This window comes from Stigmatopora argus, unplaced genomic scaffold, assembly GCF_051989625.1.
Source record: "Stigmatopora argus isolate UIUO_Sarg unplaced genomic scaffold, RoL_Sarg_1.0 HiC_scaffold_27, whole genome shotgun sequence".
Classification (NCBI taxonomy): domain Eukaryota; kingdom Metazoa; phylum Chordata; class Actinopteri; order Syngnathiformes; family Syngnathidae; genus Stigmatopora; species Stigmatopora argus.
The window spans coordinates 1,149,269-1,162,513 of NW_027520041.1; the positions used below are offsets into that span (position 1 = coordinate 1,149,269).

At 44.0% G+C, this 13,245-nt stretch overlaps 25 non-coding genes across 25 annotated transcripts; all 25 read left to right on the plus strand.

Annotated features, from left to right (window-relative positions):
* The first annotated feature begins 352 nt into the window (after nt 1-352).
* Nucleotides 353-425, plus strand: trnaf-gaa (transfer RNA phenylalanine (anticodon GAA)). The gene has a single exon. It is a non-coding gene; the product is annotated as a tRNA-Phe (tRNA).
* Nucleotides 426-1,080: 655 nt separating this feature from the next.
* Nucleotides 1,081-1,153, plus strand: trnaf-gaa (transfer RNA phenylalanine (anticodon GAA)). Its single transcript has one exon. It is a non-coding gene; the product is annotated as a tRNA-Phe (tRNA).
* Nucleotides 1,154-1,444: 291 nt separating this feature from the next.
* On the plus strand, nt 1,445-1,517 carry trnaf-gaa (transfer RNA phenylalanine (anticodon GAA)). The gene has a single exon. It is a non-coding gene; the product is annotated as a tRNA-Phe (tRNA).
* Nucleotides 1,518-2,173: 656 nt separating this feature from the next.
* trnaf-gaa (transfer RNA phenylalanine (anticodon GAA)) lies at nt 2,174-2,246 on the plus strand. Its single transcript has one exon. It is a non-coding gene; the product is annotated as a tRNA-Phe (tRNA).
* A 291-nt stretch (nt 2,247-2,537) lies between these two features.
* On the plus strand, nt 2,538-2,610 carry trnaf-gaa (transfer RNA phenylalanine (anticodon GAA)). The gene has a single exon. It is a non-coding gene; the product is annotated as a tRNA-Phe (tRNA).
* A 291-nt stretch (nt 2,611-2,901) lies between these two features.
* Nucleotides 2,902-2,974, plus strand: trnaf-gaa (transfer RNA phenylalanine (anticodon GAA)). Its single transcript has one exon. It is a non-coding gene; the product is annotated as a tRNA-Phe (tRNA).
* Nucleotides 2,975-3,630: 656 nt separating this feature from the next.
* On the plus strand, nt 3,631-3,703 carry trnaf-gaa (transfer RNA phenylalanine (anticodon GAA)). Its single transcript has one exon. It is a non-coding gene; the product is annotated as a tRNA-Phe (tRNA).
* A 291-nt stretch (nt 3,704-3,994) lies between these two features.
* Nucleotides 3,995-4,067, plus strand: trnaf-gaa (transfer RNA phenylalanine (anticodon GAA)). Its single transcript has one exon. It is a non-coding gene; the product is annotated as a tRNA-Phe (tRNA).
* A 292-nt stretch (nt 4,068-4,359) lies between these two features.
* trnaf-gaa (transfer RNA phenylalanine (anticodon GAA)) lies at nt 4,360-4,432 on the plus strand. The gene has a single exon. It is a non-coding gene; the product is annotated as a tRNA-Phe (tRNA).
* Nucleotides 4,433-4,723: 291 nt separating this feature from the next.
* On the plus strand, nt 4,724-4,796 carry trnaf-gaa (transfer RNA phenylalanine (anticodon GAA)). The gene has a single exon. It is a non-coding gene; the product is annotated as a tRNA-Phe (tRNA).
* A 656-nt stretch (nt 4,797-5,452) lies between these two features.
* trnaf-gaa (transfer RNA phenylalanine (anticodon GAA)) lies at nt 5,453-5,525 on the plus strand. The gene has a single exon. It is a non-coding gene; the product is annotated as a tRNA-Phe (tRNA).
* Nucleotides 5,526-5,816: 291 nt separating this feature from the next.
* On the plus strand, nt 5,817-5,889 carry trnaf-gaa (transfer RNA phenylalanine (anticodon GAA)). Its single transcript has one exon. It is a non-coding gene; the product is annotated as a tRNA-Phe (tRNA).
* A 656-nt stretch (nt 5,890-6,545) lies between these two features.
* trnaf-gaa (transfer RNA phenylalanine (anticodon GAA)) lies at nt 6,546-6,618 on the plus strand. The gene has a single exon. It is a non-coding gene; the product is annotated as a tRNA-Phe (tRNA).
* A 291-nt stretch (nt 6,619-6,909) lies between these two features.
* trnaf-gaa (transfer RNA phenylalanine (anticodon GAA)) lies at nt 6,910-6,982 on the plus strand. Its single transcript has one exon. It is a non-coding gene; the product is annotated as a tRNA-Phe (tRNA).
* Nucleotides 6,983-7,273: 291 nt separating this feature from the next.
* On the plus strand, nt 7,274-7,346 carry trnaf-gaa (transfer RNA phenylalanine (anticodon GAA)). The gene has a single exon. It is a non-coding gene; the product is annotated as a tRNA-Phe (tRNA).
* Nucleotides 7,347-8,366: 1,020 nt separating this feature from the next.
* On the plus strand, nt 8,367-8,439 carry trnaf-gaa (transfer RNA phenylalanine (anticodon GAA)). Its single transcript has one exon. It is a non-coding gene; the product is annotated as a tRNA-Phe (tRNA).
* Nucleotides 8,440-8,730: 291 nt separating this feature from the next.
* Nucleotides 8,731-8,803, plus strand: trnaf-gaa (transfer RNA phenylalanine (anticodon GAA)). The gene has a single exon. It is a non-coding gene; the product is annotated as a tRNA-Phe (tRNA).
* A 291-nt stretch (nt 8,804-9,094) lies between these two features.
* On the plus strand, nt 9,095-9,167 carry trnaf-gaa (transfer RNA phenylalanine (anticodon GAA)). Its single transcript has one exon. It is a non-coding gene; the product is annotated as a tRNA-Phe (tRNA).
* Nucleotides 9,168-9,458: 291 nt separating this feature from the next.
* On the plus strand, nt 9,459-9,531 carry trnaf-gaa (transfer RNA phenylalanine (anticodon GAA)). Its single transcript has one exon. It is a non-coding gene; the product is annotated as a tRNA-Phe (tRNA).
* A 291-nt stretch (nt 9,532-9,822) lies between these two features.
* Nucleotides 9,823-9,895, plus strand: trnaf-gaa (transfer RNA phenylalanine (anticodon GAA)). The gene has a single exon. It is a non-coding gene; the product is annotated as a tRNA-Phe (tRNA).
* Nucleotides 9,896-10,187: 292 nt separating this feature from the next.
* trnaf-gaa (transfer RNA phenylalanine (anticodon GAA)) lies at nt 10,188-10,260 on the plus strand. Its single transcript has one exon. It is a non-coding gene; the product is annotated as a tRNA-Phe (tRNA).
* A 291-nt stretch (nt 10,261-10,551) lies between these two features.
* On the plus strand, nt 10,552-10,624 carry trnaf-gaa (transfer RNA phenylalanine (anticodon GAA)). The gene has a single exon. It is a non-coding gene; the product is annotated as a tRNA-Phe (tRNA).
* A 655-nt stretch (nt 10,625-11,279) lies between these two features.
* trnaf-gaa (transfer RNA phenylalanine (anticodon GAA)) lies at nt 11,280-11,352 on the plus strand. Its single transcript has one exon. It is a non-coding gene; the product is annotated as a tRNA-Phe (tRNA).
* A 291-nt stretch (nt 11,353-11,643) lies between these two features.
* Nucleotides 11,644-11,716, plus strand: trnaf-gaa (transfer RNA phenylalanine (anticodon GAA)). Its single transcript has one exon. It is a non-coding gene; the product is annotated as a tRNA-Phe (tRNA).
* A 1,021-nt stretch (nt 11,717-12,737) lies between these two features.
* trnaf-gaa (transfer RNA phenylalanine (anticodon GAA)) lies at nt 12,738-12,810 on the plus strand. Its single transcript has one exon. It is a non-coding gene; the product is annotated as a tRNA-Phe (tRNA).
* The last annotated feature ends 435 nt before the right edge of the window (nt 12,811-13,245 follow it).

Genomic DNA, 13,245 nt, shown 5'->3' on the forward strand with positions numbered 1-13,245 from the left:
AGTTGGGAGAGCGTTAGACTGAAGATCTAAAGGTCCCTGTTTTAATCCCGGGTTTCGGCAAAGCATTGGACCTGGGATGCCCAGCCTAAATCAGATGGCAGTCAGTATGAAAACTGTTTACCTGTAAGCTATGAGTCTTTTTTGCAGTCAAGTTTGATTCCTGTCACCGACATGAGCCGAATTGGCTCATATAAAGAGTTTTGGTAAGCGTACCCTGAATCAAACTCGGGCTTCGGCAGTCCCTTGAACTCTCTAAACCGGATCAATACCAGTTAATGCTCCAAATGGAATATTATACTAGTAAGCCATGAGTAAATTTGCAGTCCAAGTTGTTTAACGCTGTAAACAATCAGCCGAAGTAGCTCAGTTGGGAGAGCGTTAGACTGAAGATCTAAAGGTCCCTGGTTCAATCCCGGGTTTCGGCAAAGCATTGGACCTGGGAAGCCCAGCCTAAATCAGATGGCAGTCAGTATGAAAACTGTTTACTTGTAAGCTATGAGTTTTTTTGCAGTCAAGTTTGATTCCTGTCACCGACATGAGCCGAATTGGCTCATATAAAGAGTTTTTGTAGGCCTACCCTGAATCAAACTCGGGCTTCAGCAGTCCCTTGAACTCTCTAAACCGGATCAATACCAGTTAATGCTCCAAATGGAATATTATACTAGTAAGCCATGAGTCAATTTGCAGTCCAAGTTGTTTAACGCTGTAAACAATCAGCCGAAGTAGCTCAGTCGGGAGAGCGTTAGACTGAAGATCTAAAGGTCCCTGTTTCAATCCCTGGTTTCGGCAAAGCATTGGACCTGGGAAGCCCAGCCTCAATCAGATGGCAGTCAGTATGAAAACTGTTTACCTGTAAGCTATGAGTTTTTTTGCAGTCAGGTTTGATTCCTGTCACCGACATGAGCCGAATTGGCTCATATAAAGAGTTTTCGTAGGCGTACCCTGAATCAAACTCGGGCTTCGGCAGTCCCTTGAACTCTCTAAACCGGATCAATACCAGTTAATGCTCCAAATGGAATATTATACTAGTAAGCCATGAGTCAATTTGCAGTCCAAGTTGTTTCACCCTGTAAACAATCAGCCGAAGTAGCTCAGTTGGGAGAGCGTTAGACTGAAAATCTAAAGGTCCCTGGTTCAAGCCCGGGTTTCGGCAAAGCATTGGACCTGGGAAGCCCAGCCTAAATCAGATGGCAGTCAGTATGAAAACTGTTTACCTGTAAGCTATGAGTTTTTTTGCAGTCAAGTTTGATTCCTGTCACCGACATGAGCCGAATTGGCTCATATCAAGAGTTTTGGTAGGCGTACCCTGAATCAAACTCGGGCTTCGGCAGTCCCTTGAACTCTCTAAACCGGATCAATACCAGTTAATGCTCCAAATGGAATATTATACTAGTAAGCCATGAGTCAATTTGCAGTCCAAGTTGTTTAACGCTGTAAACAATCAGCCGAAGTAGCTCAGTTGGGAGAGCGTTAGACTGAAGATCTAAAGGTCCCTGGTTTAATCCCGGGTTTCGGCAAAGCATTGGACCTGGGAAGCCCAGCCTAAATCAGTTGGCAGTCAGTATGAAAACTGTTTACCTGTAAGCTATGAGTGTTTTTTGCAGTCAAGTTTGATTCCTGTCACCGACATGAGCCGAATTGGCTCATATAAAGAGTTTAGGTAGGCGTACCCTGAATCAAACTCGGGCTTCGGCAGTCCCATGAACTCTCTAAACCGGATCAATACAAGTTAATGCTCCAAATGGAATATTATACTAGTAAGCCATGAGTCAATTTGCAGTCCAAGTTGTTTAACACTGTAAACAATCAGCCGAAGTAGCTCAGTTGGGAGAGCGTTAGACTGAAGATCTAAAGGTCCCTGGTTTAATCCTGGGTTTCGGCAAAGCATTGGACCTGGGATGCCCAGCCTAAATCAGATGGCAGTCAGTATGAAAACTGTTTACCTGTAAGCTATAAGTTTTTTTGCAGTCAAGTTTGATTCCTGTCACCGACATGAGCTGAATTGGCTCATATAAAGAGTTTTGGTAAGCGTACCCTGAATCAAACTCGGGCTTCGGCAGTCCCTTGAACTCTCTAAACCGGATCAATACCAGTTAATGCTCCAAATGGAATATTATACTAGTAAGCCATGAGTCAATTTGCAGTCCAAGTTGTTTAACGCTGTAAACAATCAGCCGAAGTAGCTCAGTTGGGAGAGCGTTAGACTGAAGATCTAAAGGTCCCTGGTTCAATCCCGGGTTCCGGCAAAGCATTGGACCTGGGAAGCCCAGCCTAAATCAGATGGCAGTCAGTATGAAAACTGTTTACCTGTAAGCTATGAGTTTTTTTGCAGTCAAGTTTGATTCCTGTCACCGACATGAGCCGAATTGGCTCATATAAAGAGTTTTGGTAAGCGTACCCTGAATCAAACTCGGGCTTCGGCAGTCCCTTGAACTCTCTAAACCGGATCAATACCAGTTAATGCTCCAAATGGAATATTATACTAGTAAGCCATGAGTCAATTTGCAGTCCAAGTTGTTTAACGTTGGAAACAATCAGCCGAAGTAGCTCAGTTGGGAGAGCGTTAGACTGAAGATCTAAAGGTCCCTGGTTCAATCCCAGGTTTCGGCAAAGCATTGGACCTGGGAAGCCCAGCCTAAATCAGATGGCATTCAGTATGAAAACTGTTTACCTGTAAGCTATGAGTTTTTTTGCAGTCAAGTTTGATTCCTGTCACCGACATGAGCCGAATTGGCTCATATAAAGAGTTTTGGTAGGCGTACCCTGAATCAAACTCGGGCTTCGGCAGTCCCTTGAACTCTCTAAACCGGATCAATACCAGTTAATGCTCCAAATGGAATATTATACTAGTAAGCCATGAGTCAATTTGCAGTCCAAGTTGTTTAACGCTGTAAACAATCAGCCGAAGTAGCTCAGTTGGGAGAGCGTTAGACTGAAGATCTAAAGGTCCCTGGTTTAATCCCGGGTTTCGGCAAAGCATTGGACCTGGGAAGCCCAGCCTAAATCAGATGGCAGTCAGTATGAAAACTGTTTACCTGTAAGCTATGAGTGTTTTTTGCAGTCAAGTTTGATTCCTGTCACCGACATGAGCCGAATTGGCTCATATAAAGAGTTTAGGTAGGCGTACCCTGAATCAAACTCGGGCTTCGGCAGTCCCATGAACTCTCTAAACCGGATCAATACAAGTTAATGCTCCAAATGGAATATTATACTAGTAAGCCATGAGTCACTTTGCAGTCCAAGTTGTTTAACACTGTAAACAATCAGCCGAAGTAGCTCAGTTGGGAGAGCGTTAGACTGAAGATCTAAAGGTCCCTGGTTTAATCCTGGGTTTCGGCAAAGCATTGGACCTGGGATGCCCAGCCTAAATCAGATGGCAGTCAGTATGAAAACTGTTTACCTGTAAGCTATAAGTTTTTTTGCAGTCAAGTTTGATTCCTGTCACCGACATGAGCTGAATTGGCTCATATAAAGAGTTTTGGTAAGCGTACCCTGAATCAAACTCGGGCTTCGGCAGTCCCTTGAACTCTCTAAACCGGATCAATACCAGTTAATGCTCCAAATGGAATATTATACTAGTAAGCCATGAGTCAATTTGCAGTCCAAGTTGTTTAACGCTGTAAACAATCAGCCGAAGTAGCTCAGTTGGGAGAGCGTTAGACTGAAGATCTAAAGGTCCCTGGTTCAATCCCGGGTTCCGGCAAAGCATTGGACCTGGGAAGCCCAGCCTAAATCAGATGGCAGTCAGTATGAAAACTGTTTACCTGTAAGCTATGAGTTTTTTTGCAGCCAAGTTTGATTCCTGTCACCGACATGAGCCGAATTGGCTCATATAAAGAGTTTTGGTAAGCGTACCCTGAATCAAACTCGGGCTTCGGCAGTCCCTTGAACTCTCTAAACCGGATCAATACCAGTTAATGCTCCAAATGGAATATTATACTAGTAAGCCATGAGTCAATTTGCAGTCCAAGTTGTTTAACGTTGGAAACAATCAGCCGAAGTAGCTCAGTTGGGAGAGCGTTAGACTGAAGATCTAAAGGTCCCTGGTTCAATCCCTGGTTTCGGCAAAGCATTGGACCTGGGAAGCCCAGCCTAAATCAGATGGCAGTCAGTATGAAAACTGTTTACCTGTAAGCTATGAGTGTTTTTTGCAGTCAAGTTTGATTCCTGTCACCGACATGAGCCGAATTGGCTCATATAAAGAGTTTAGGTAGGCGTACCCTGAATCAAACTCGGGCTTCGGCAGTCCCATGAACTCTCTAAACCGGATCAATACAAGTTAATGCTCCAAATGGAATATTATACTAGTAAGCCATGAGTCAATTTGCAGTCCAAGTTGTTTCACGCTGTAAACAATCAGCCGAAGTAGCTCAGTTGGGAGAGCGTTAGACTGAAAATCTAAAGGTCCCTGGTTCAAGCCCGGGTTTCGGCAAAGCATTGGACCTGGGAAGCCCAGCCTAAATCAGATGGCAGTCAGTATGAAAACTGTTTACCTGTAAGCTATGAGTTTTTTTGCAGTCAAGTTTGATTCCTGTCACCGACATGAGCCGAATTGGCTCATATCAAGAGTTTTGGTAGGCGTACCCTGAATCAAACTCGGGCTTCGGCAGTCCCTTGAACTCTCTAAACCGGATCAATACCAGTTAATGCTCCAAATGGAATATTATACTAGTAAGCCATGAGTCAATTTGCAGTCCAAGTTGTTTAACGCTGTAAACAATCAGCCGAAGTAGCTCAGTTGGGAGAGCGTTAGACTGAAGATCTAAAGGTCCCTGGTTTAATCCCGGGTTTCGGCAAAGCATTGGACCTGGGAAGCCCAGCCTAAATCAGATGGCAGTCAGTATGAAAACTGTTTACCTGTAAGCTATGAGTGTTTTTTGCAGTCAAGTTTGATTCCTGTCACCGACATGAGCCGAATTGGCTCATATAAAGAGTTTAGGTAGGCGTACCCTGAATCAAACTCGGGCTTCGGCAGTCCCATGAACTCTCTAAACCGGATCAATACAAGTTAATGCTCCAAATGGAATATTATACTAGTAAGCCATGAGTCAATTTGCAGTCCAAGTTGTTTAACACTGTAAACAATCAGCCGAAGTAGTTCAGTTGGGAGAGCGTTAGACTGAAGATCTAAAGGTCCCTGGTTTAATCCTGGGTTTCGGCAAAGCATTGGACCTGGGATGCCCAGCCTAAATCAGATGGCAGTCAGTATGAAAACTGTTTACCTGTAAGCTATAAGTTTTTTTGCAGTCAAGTTTGATTCCTGTCACCGACATGAGCTGAATTGGCTCATATAAAGAGTTTTGGTAAGCGTACCCTGAATCAAACTCGGGCTTCGGCAGTCCCTTGAACTCTCTAAACCGGATCAATACCAGTTAATGCTCCAAATGGAATATTATACTAGTAAGCCATGAGTCAATTTGCAGTCCAAGTTGTTTCATGCTGTAAACAATCAGCCGAAGTAGCTCAGTTGGGAGAGCGTTAGACTGAAAATCTAAAGGTCCCTGGTTCAAGCCCGGGTTTCGGCAAAGCATTGGACCTGGGAAGCCCAGCCTAAATCAGATGGCAGTCAGTATGAAAACTGTTTACCTGTAAGCTATGAGTTTTTTTGCAGTCAAGTTTGATTCCTGTCACCGACATGAGCCGAATTGGCTCATATCAAGAGTTTTGGTAGGCGTACCCTGAATCAAACTCGGGCTTCGGCAGTCCCTTGAACTCTCTAAACCGGATCAATACCAGTTAATGCTCCAAATGGAATATTATACTAGTAAGCCATGAGTCAATTTGCAGTCCAAGTTGTTTAACGCTGTAAACAATCAGCCGAAGTAGCTCAGTTGGGAGAGCGTTAGACTGAAGATCTAAAGGTCCCTGGTTTAATCCCGGGTTTCGGCAAAGCATTGGACCTGGGAAGCCCAGCCTAAATCAGATGGCAGTCAGTATGAAAACTGTTTACCTGTAAGCTATGAGTGTTTTTTGCAGTCAAGTTTGATTCCTGTCACCGACATGAGCCGAATTGGCTCATATAAAGAGTTTAGGTAGGCGTACCCTGAATCAAACTCGGGCTTCGGCAGTCCCATGAACTCTCTAAACCGGATCAATACAAGTTAATGCTCCAAATGGAATATTATACTAGTAAGCCATGAGTCAATTTGCAGTCCAAGTTGTTTAACACTGTAAACAATCAGCCGAAGTAGCTCAGTTGGGAGAGCGTTAGACTGAAGATCTAAAGGTCCCTGGTTTAATCCTGGGTTTCGGCAAAGCATTGGACCTGGGATGCCCAGCCTAAATCAGATGGCAGTCAGTATGAAAACTGTTTACCTGTAAGCTATAAGTTTTTTTGCAGTCAAGTTTGATTCCTGTCACCGACATGAGCTGAATTGGCTCATATAAAGAGTTTTGGTAAGCGTACCCTGAATCAAACTCGGGCTTCGGCAGTCCCTTGAACTCTCTAAACCGGATCAATACCAGTTAATGCTCCAAATGGAATATTATACTAGTAAGCCATGAGTCAATTTGCAGTCCAAGTTGTTTAACGCTGTAAACAATCAGCCGAAGTAGCTCAGTTGGGAGAGCGTTAGACTGAAGATCTAAAGGTCCCTGGTTCAATCCCGGGTTCCGGCAAAGCATTGGACCTGGGAAGCCCAGCCTAAATCAGATGGCAGTCAGTATGAAAACTGTTTACCTGTAAGCTATGAGTTTTTTTGCAGTCAAGTTTGATTCCTGTCACCGACATGAGCCGAATTGGCTCATATAAAGAGTTTTGGTAAGCGTACCCTGAATCAAACTCGGGCTTCGGCAGTCCCTTGAACTCTCTAAACCGGATCAATACCAGTTAATGCTCCAAATGGAATATTATACTAGTAAGCCATGAGTCAATTTGCAGTCCAAGTTGTTTAACGTTGGAAACAATCAGCCGAAGTAGCTCAGTTGGGAGAGCGTTAGACTGAAGATCTAAAGGTCCCTGGTTCAATCCCAGGTTTCGGCAAAGCATTGGACCTGGGAAGCCCAGCCTAAATCAGATGGCAGTCAGTATGAAAACTGTTTACCTGTAAGCTATGAGTTTTTTTGCAGTCAAGTTTGATTCCTGTCACCGACATGAGCCGAATTGGCTCATATAAAGAGTTTTGGTAGGCGTACCCTGAATCAAACTCGGGCTTCGGCAGTCCCTTGAACTCTCTAAACCGGATCAATACCAGTTAATGCTCCAAATGGAATATTATACTAGTAAGCCATGAGTCAATTTGCAGTCCAAGTTGTTTAACACTGTAAACAATCAGCCGAAGTAGCTCAGTTGGGAGAGCGTTAGACTGAAGATCTAAAGGTCCCTGGTTTAATCCCGGGTTTCGGCAAAGCATTGGACCTGGGAAGCCCAGCCTAAATCAGATGGCAGTCAGTATGAAAACTGTTTACCTGTAAGCTATGAGTGTTTTTTGCAGTCAAGTTTTATTCCTGTCACCGACATGAGCCGAATTGGCTCATATAAAGAGTTTAGGTAGGCGTACCCTGAATCAAACTCGGGCTTCGGCAGTCCCTTGAATTCTCTAAACCGGATCAATACCAGTTAATGCTCCAAATGGAATATTATACTAGTAAGCCATGAGTCAATTTGCAGTCCAAGTTGTTTAACACTGTAAATAATCAGCCGAAGTAGCTCAGTTGGGACAGCGTTAGACTGAAGATCTAAAGGTCCCTGTTTCAATCCCTGGTTTCGGCAAAGCATTGGACCTGGGAAGCCCAGCCTAAATCAGATGGCAGTCAGTATGAAAACTGTTTACCTGTAAGCTATGAGTTTTTTTGCAGTCAAGTTTGATTCCTGTCACCGACATGAGCCGAATTGGCTCATATAAAGAGTTTTGATAGGCGTACCCTGAATCAAACTCGGGCTTCGGCAGTCCCTTGAACTCTCTAAACCGGATCAATACCAGTTAATGCTCCAAATGGAATATTATACTAGTAAGCCATGAGTCAATTTGCAGTCCAAGTTGTTTAACGCTGTAAACAATCAGCCGAAGTAGCTCAGTTGGGCGAGCGTTAGACTGAAGATCTAAAGGTCCCTGGTTTAATCCCGGGTTTCGGCAAAGCATTGGACCTGGGTAGCCCAGCCTAAATCAGATGGCAGTCAGTATGAAAACTGTTTACCTGTAAGCTATAAGTTTTTTTGCAGTCAAGTTTGATTCCTGTCACCGACATGAGCCGAATTGGCTCATATAAAGAGTTTTGGTAAGCGTACCCTGAATCAAACTCGGGCTTCGGCAGTCCCTTGAACTCTCTAAAACGGATCAATACCAGTTAATGCTCCAAATGGAATATTATACTAGTAAGCCATGAGTCAATTTGCAGTCCAAGTTGTTTGACGCTGTAAACAATCAGCCGAAGTAGCTCAGTTGGGAGAGCGTTAGACTGAAGATCTAAAGGTCCCTGGTTCAAGCCCGGGTTTCGGCAAAGCATTGGACCTGGGTTGCCCAGCCTAAATCAGATGGCAGTCAGTATGAAAACTGTTTACCTGTTAGCTATAAGTTTTTTTGCAGTCAAGTTTGATTCCTGTCACCGACATGAGCCGAATTGGCTCATATAAAGAGTTTTGGTAAGCGTACCCTGAATCAAACTCGGGCTTCGGCAGTCCCTTGAACTCTCTAAACCGGATCAATACCAGTTAATGCTCCAAATGGAATATTATACTAGTAAGCCATGAGTCAATTTGCAGTCCAAGTTGTTTAACGCTGTAAACAATCAGCCGAAGTAGCTCAGTTGGGAGAGCGTTAGACTGAAGATCTAAAGGTCCCTGGTTCAATCCCGGGTTTCGGCAAAGCATTGGACCTGGGAAGCCCAGCCTAAATCAGATGGCAGTCAGTATGAAAACTGTCTACCTGTAAGCTATAAGTTTTTTTGCAGTCAAGTTTGATTCCTGTCACCGACATGAGCCGAATTGGCTCATACAAAGAGTTTTGGTAAGCGTACCCTGAATCAAACTCGGGCTTCGGCAGTCCCTTGAACTCTCTAAACCGGATCAATACCAGTTAATGCTCCAAATGGAATATTATACTAGTAAGCCATGAGTCAATTTGCAGTCCAAGTTGTTTAACGCTGTAAACAATCAGCCGAAGTAGCTCAGTTGGGAGAGCATTAGACTGAAGATCTAAAGGTCCCTGGTTCAATCCCGGGTTTCGGCAGAGCATTGGACCTGGGAAGCCCAGCCTAAATCAGATGGCAGTCAGTATGAAAACTGTTTACCTGTAAGCTATGAGTTTTTTTGCAGTCAAGTTTGATTCCTGTCACCGACATGAGCCGAATTGGCTCATATAAAGAGTTTTGGTAAGCGTACCCTGAATCAAACTCGGGCTTCGGCAGTCCCTTGAACTCTCTAAACCGGATCAATACCAGTTAATGCTCCAAATGGAATATTATACTATTAAGCCTTGAGTCAATTTGCAGTCCAAGTTGTTTAACGCTGTAAACAATCAGCCGAAGTAGCTCAGTTGGGAGAGCGTTAGACTGAAGATCTAAAGGTCCCTGGTTCAATCCCAGGTTTCGGCAAAGCATTGGACCTGGGAAGCCCAGCCTAAATCAGATGGCAGTCAGTATGAAAACTGTTTACCGGTAAGCTATGAGTTTTTTTGCAGTCAAGTTTGATTCCTGTCACCGACATGAGCCGAATTGGCTCATATAAAGAGTTTTGGTAAGCGTACCCTGAATCAAACTCGGGCTTCGGCAGTCCCTTGAACTCTCTAAACCGGATCAATACCAGTTAATGCTCCAAATGGAATATTATACTAGTAAGCCATGAGTCAATTTGCAGTCCAAGTTGTTTAACACTGTAAACAATCAGCCGAAGTAGCTCAGTTGGGAGAGCGTTAGACTGAAGATCTAAAGGTCCCTGGTTCAATCCCAGGTTTCGGCAAAGCATTGGACCTGGGAAGCCCAGCCTAAATCAGATGGCAGTCAGTATGAAAACTGTTTACCTGTAAGCTATGAGATTTTTTTGCAGTCAAGTTTGATTCCTGTCACCGACATGAGCCGAATTGGCTCATATAAAGAGTTTTGGTAGGCGTACCCTGAATCAAACTCGGGCTTCGGCAGTCCCTTGAACTCTCTAAACCGGATCAATACCAGTTAATGCTCCAAATGGAATATTATACTAGTAAGCCATGAGTCAATTTGCAGTCCAAGTTGTTTAACACTGTAAACAATCAGCCGAAGTAGCTCAGTTGGGAGAGCGTTAGACTGAAGATCTAAAGGTCCCTGGTTCAATCCCAGGTTTCGGCAAAGCATTGGACCTGGGAAGCCCAGCCTAAATCAGATGGCAGTCAGTATGAAAACTGTTTACCGGTAAGCTATGAGTTTTTTTGCAGTCAAGTTTGATTCCTGTCACCGACATGAGCCGAATTGGCTCATATAAAGAGTTTTGGTAAGCGTACCCTGAATCAAACTCGGGCTTCGGCAGTCCCTTGAACTCTCTAAACCGGATCAATACCAGTTAATGCTCCAAATGGAATATTATACTAGTAAGCCATGAGTCAATTTGCAGTCCAAGTTGTTTAACGCTGTAAACAATCAGCCGAAGTAGCTCAGTTGGGAGAGCGTTAGACTGAAGATCTAAAGGTCCCTGGTTCAATCCCAGGTTTCGGCAAAGCATTGGACCTGGGAAGCCCAGCCTAAATCAGATGGCAGTCAGTATGAAAACTGTTTACCTGTAAGCTATGAGTTTTTTTGCAGTCAAGTTTGATTCCTGTCACCGACATGAGCCGAATTGGCTCATATAAAGAGTTTTGGTAGGCGTACCCTGAATCAAACTCGGGCTTCGGCAGTCCCTTGAACTCTCTAAACCGGATCAATACCAGTTAATGCTCCAAATGGAATATTATACTAGTAAGCCATGAGTCAATTTGCAGTCCAAGTTGTTTAACACTGTAAACAATCAGCCGAAGTAGCTCAGTTGGGAGAGCGTTAGACTGAAGATCTAAAGGTCCCTTTTTCAATCCCTGGTTTCGGCAAAGCATTGGACCTGGGAAGCCCAGCCTAAATCAGATGGCAGTCAGTATGAAAACTGTTTACCTGTAAGCTACGAGTTTTTTTGCAGTCAAGTTTGATTCCTGTCACCGACATGAGCCGAATTGGCTCATATAAAGAGTTTTGGTAGGCGTACCCTGAATCAAACTCGGGCTTCGGCAGTCCCTTGAACTCTCTAAACCGGATCAATACCAGTTAATGCTCCAAATGGAATATTATACTAGTAAGCCATGAGTCAATTTGCAGTCCAAGTTGTTTATCGCTGTAAACAATCAGCCGAAGTAGCTCAGTTGGGAGAGCGTTAGACTGAAGATCTAAAGGTCCCTGGTTTAATCCCGGGTTTCGGCAAAGCATTGGACCTGGGAAGCCCAGCCTAAATCAGATTGCAGTCAGTATGAAAACTGTTTACCTGTAAGCTATAAGTTTTTTTGCAGTCAAGTTTGATTCCTGTCACCGACATGAGCCGAATTGGCTCATATAAAGAGTTTTGGTAAGCGTACCCTGAATCAAACTCGGGCTTCGGCAGTCCCTTGAACTCTCTAAAACGGATCAATACCAGTTAATGCTCCAAATGGAATATTATACTAGTAAGCCATGAGTCAATTTGCAGTCCAAGTTGTTTAATGCCGTAAACATTCAGCCGAAGTAGCTCAGTTGGGAGAGCGTTAGACTGAAGATCTAAAGGTCCCTGGTTCAAGCCCGGGTTTCGGCGAAGCATTGGACATGGGAAGCCCAGCCTAAATCAGATGGCAGTCAGTATGAAAACTGTTTACCTGTAAGCTATGAGTGTTTTTTGCAGTCAAGTTTGATTCCTGTCACCGACATGAGCCGAATTGGCTCATATAAAGAGTTTTGGTAGGCGTACCCTGAATCAAACTCGGGCTTCGGCAGTCCCATGAACTCTCTAAACCGGATCAATACCAGTTAATGCTCCAAATGGAATATTATACTAGTAAGCCATGAGTCAATTTGCAGACCAAGTTGTTTAACGCTGTAAACAATCAGCCGAAGTAGCTCAGTTGGGAGAGCGTTAGACTGAAGATCTAAAGGTCCCTGTTTTAATCCCGGGTTTCGGCAAAGCATTGGACCTGGGATGCCCAGCCTAAATCAGATGGCAGTCAGTATGAAAACTGTTTACCTGTAAGCTATGAGTGTTTTTTGCAGTCAAGTTTGATTCCTGTCACCGACATGAGCCGAATTGGCTCATATAAAGAGTTTTGGTAAGCGTACCCTGAATCAAACTCGGGCTTCGGCAGTCCCTTGAACTCTCTAAACCGGATCAATACCAGTTAATGCTCCAAATGGAATATTATACTAGTAAGCCATGAGTCAATTTGCAGTCCACGTTGTTTAACGCTGTAAACAATCAGCCGAAGTAGCTCAGTTGGGAGATCGTTAGACTGAAGATCTAAAGGTCCCTGGTTCAATCCCGGGTTTCGGCAAAGCATTGGACCTGGGAAGCCCAGCCTAAATCAGATGGCAGTCAGTATGAAAACTGTTTACTTGTAAGCTATGAGTTTTTTTGCAGTCAAGTTTGATTCCTGTCACCGACATGAGCTGAATTGGCTCATATAAAGAGTTTTGGTAAGCGTACCCTGAATCAAACTCGGGCTTCGGCAGTCCCTTGAACTCTCTAAACCGGATCAATACCAGTTAATGCTCCAAATGGAATATTATACTAGTAAGCCATGAGTCAATTTGCAGTCCAAGTTGTTTAACGCTGTAAACAATCAGCCGAAGTAGCTCAGTTGGGAGAGCGTTAGACTGAAGATCTAAAGGTCCCTGGTTCAATACCGGGTTTCGGCAAAGCGTTGGACCTGGGAAGCCCAGCCTAAATCAGATGGCAGTCAGTATGAAAACTGTTTACCTGTAAGCTATGAGTTTTTTTGCAGTCAAGTTTGATTCCTGTCACCGACATGAGCCGAATTGGCTCATATAAAGAGTTTTGGTAGGCGTACCCTGAATCAAACTCGGGCTTCGGCAGTCCCTTGAACTCTCTAAACCGGATCAATACCAGTTAATGCTCCAAATGGAATATTATACTAGTAAGCCATGAGTCAATTTGCAGTCCAAGTTGTTTAACGCTGTAAACAATCAGCCGAAGTAGCTCTGTTGGGAGAGCGTTAGACTGAAGATTTAAAGGTCCCTGTTTCAATCCCTGGTTTCGGCAAAGCATTAGACCTGGGAAGCCCAGCCTAAATCAGATGGCAGTCAGTATGAAAACTGTTTACCTGTAAGCTA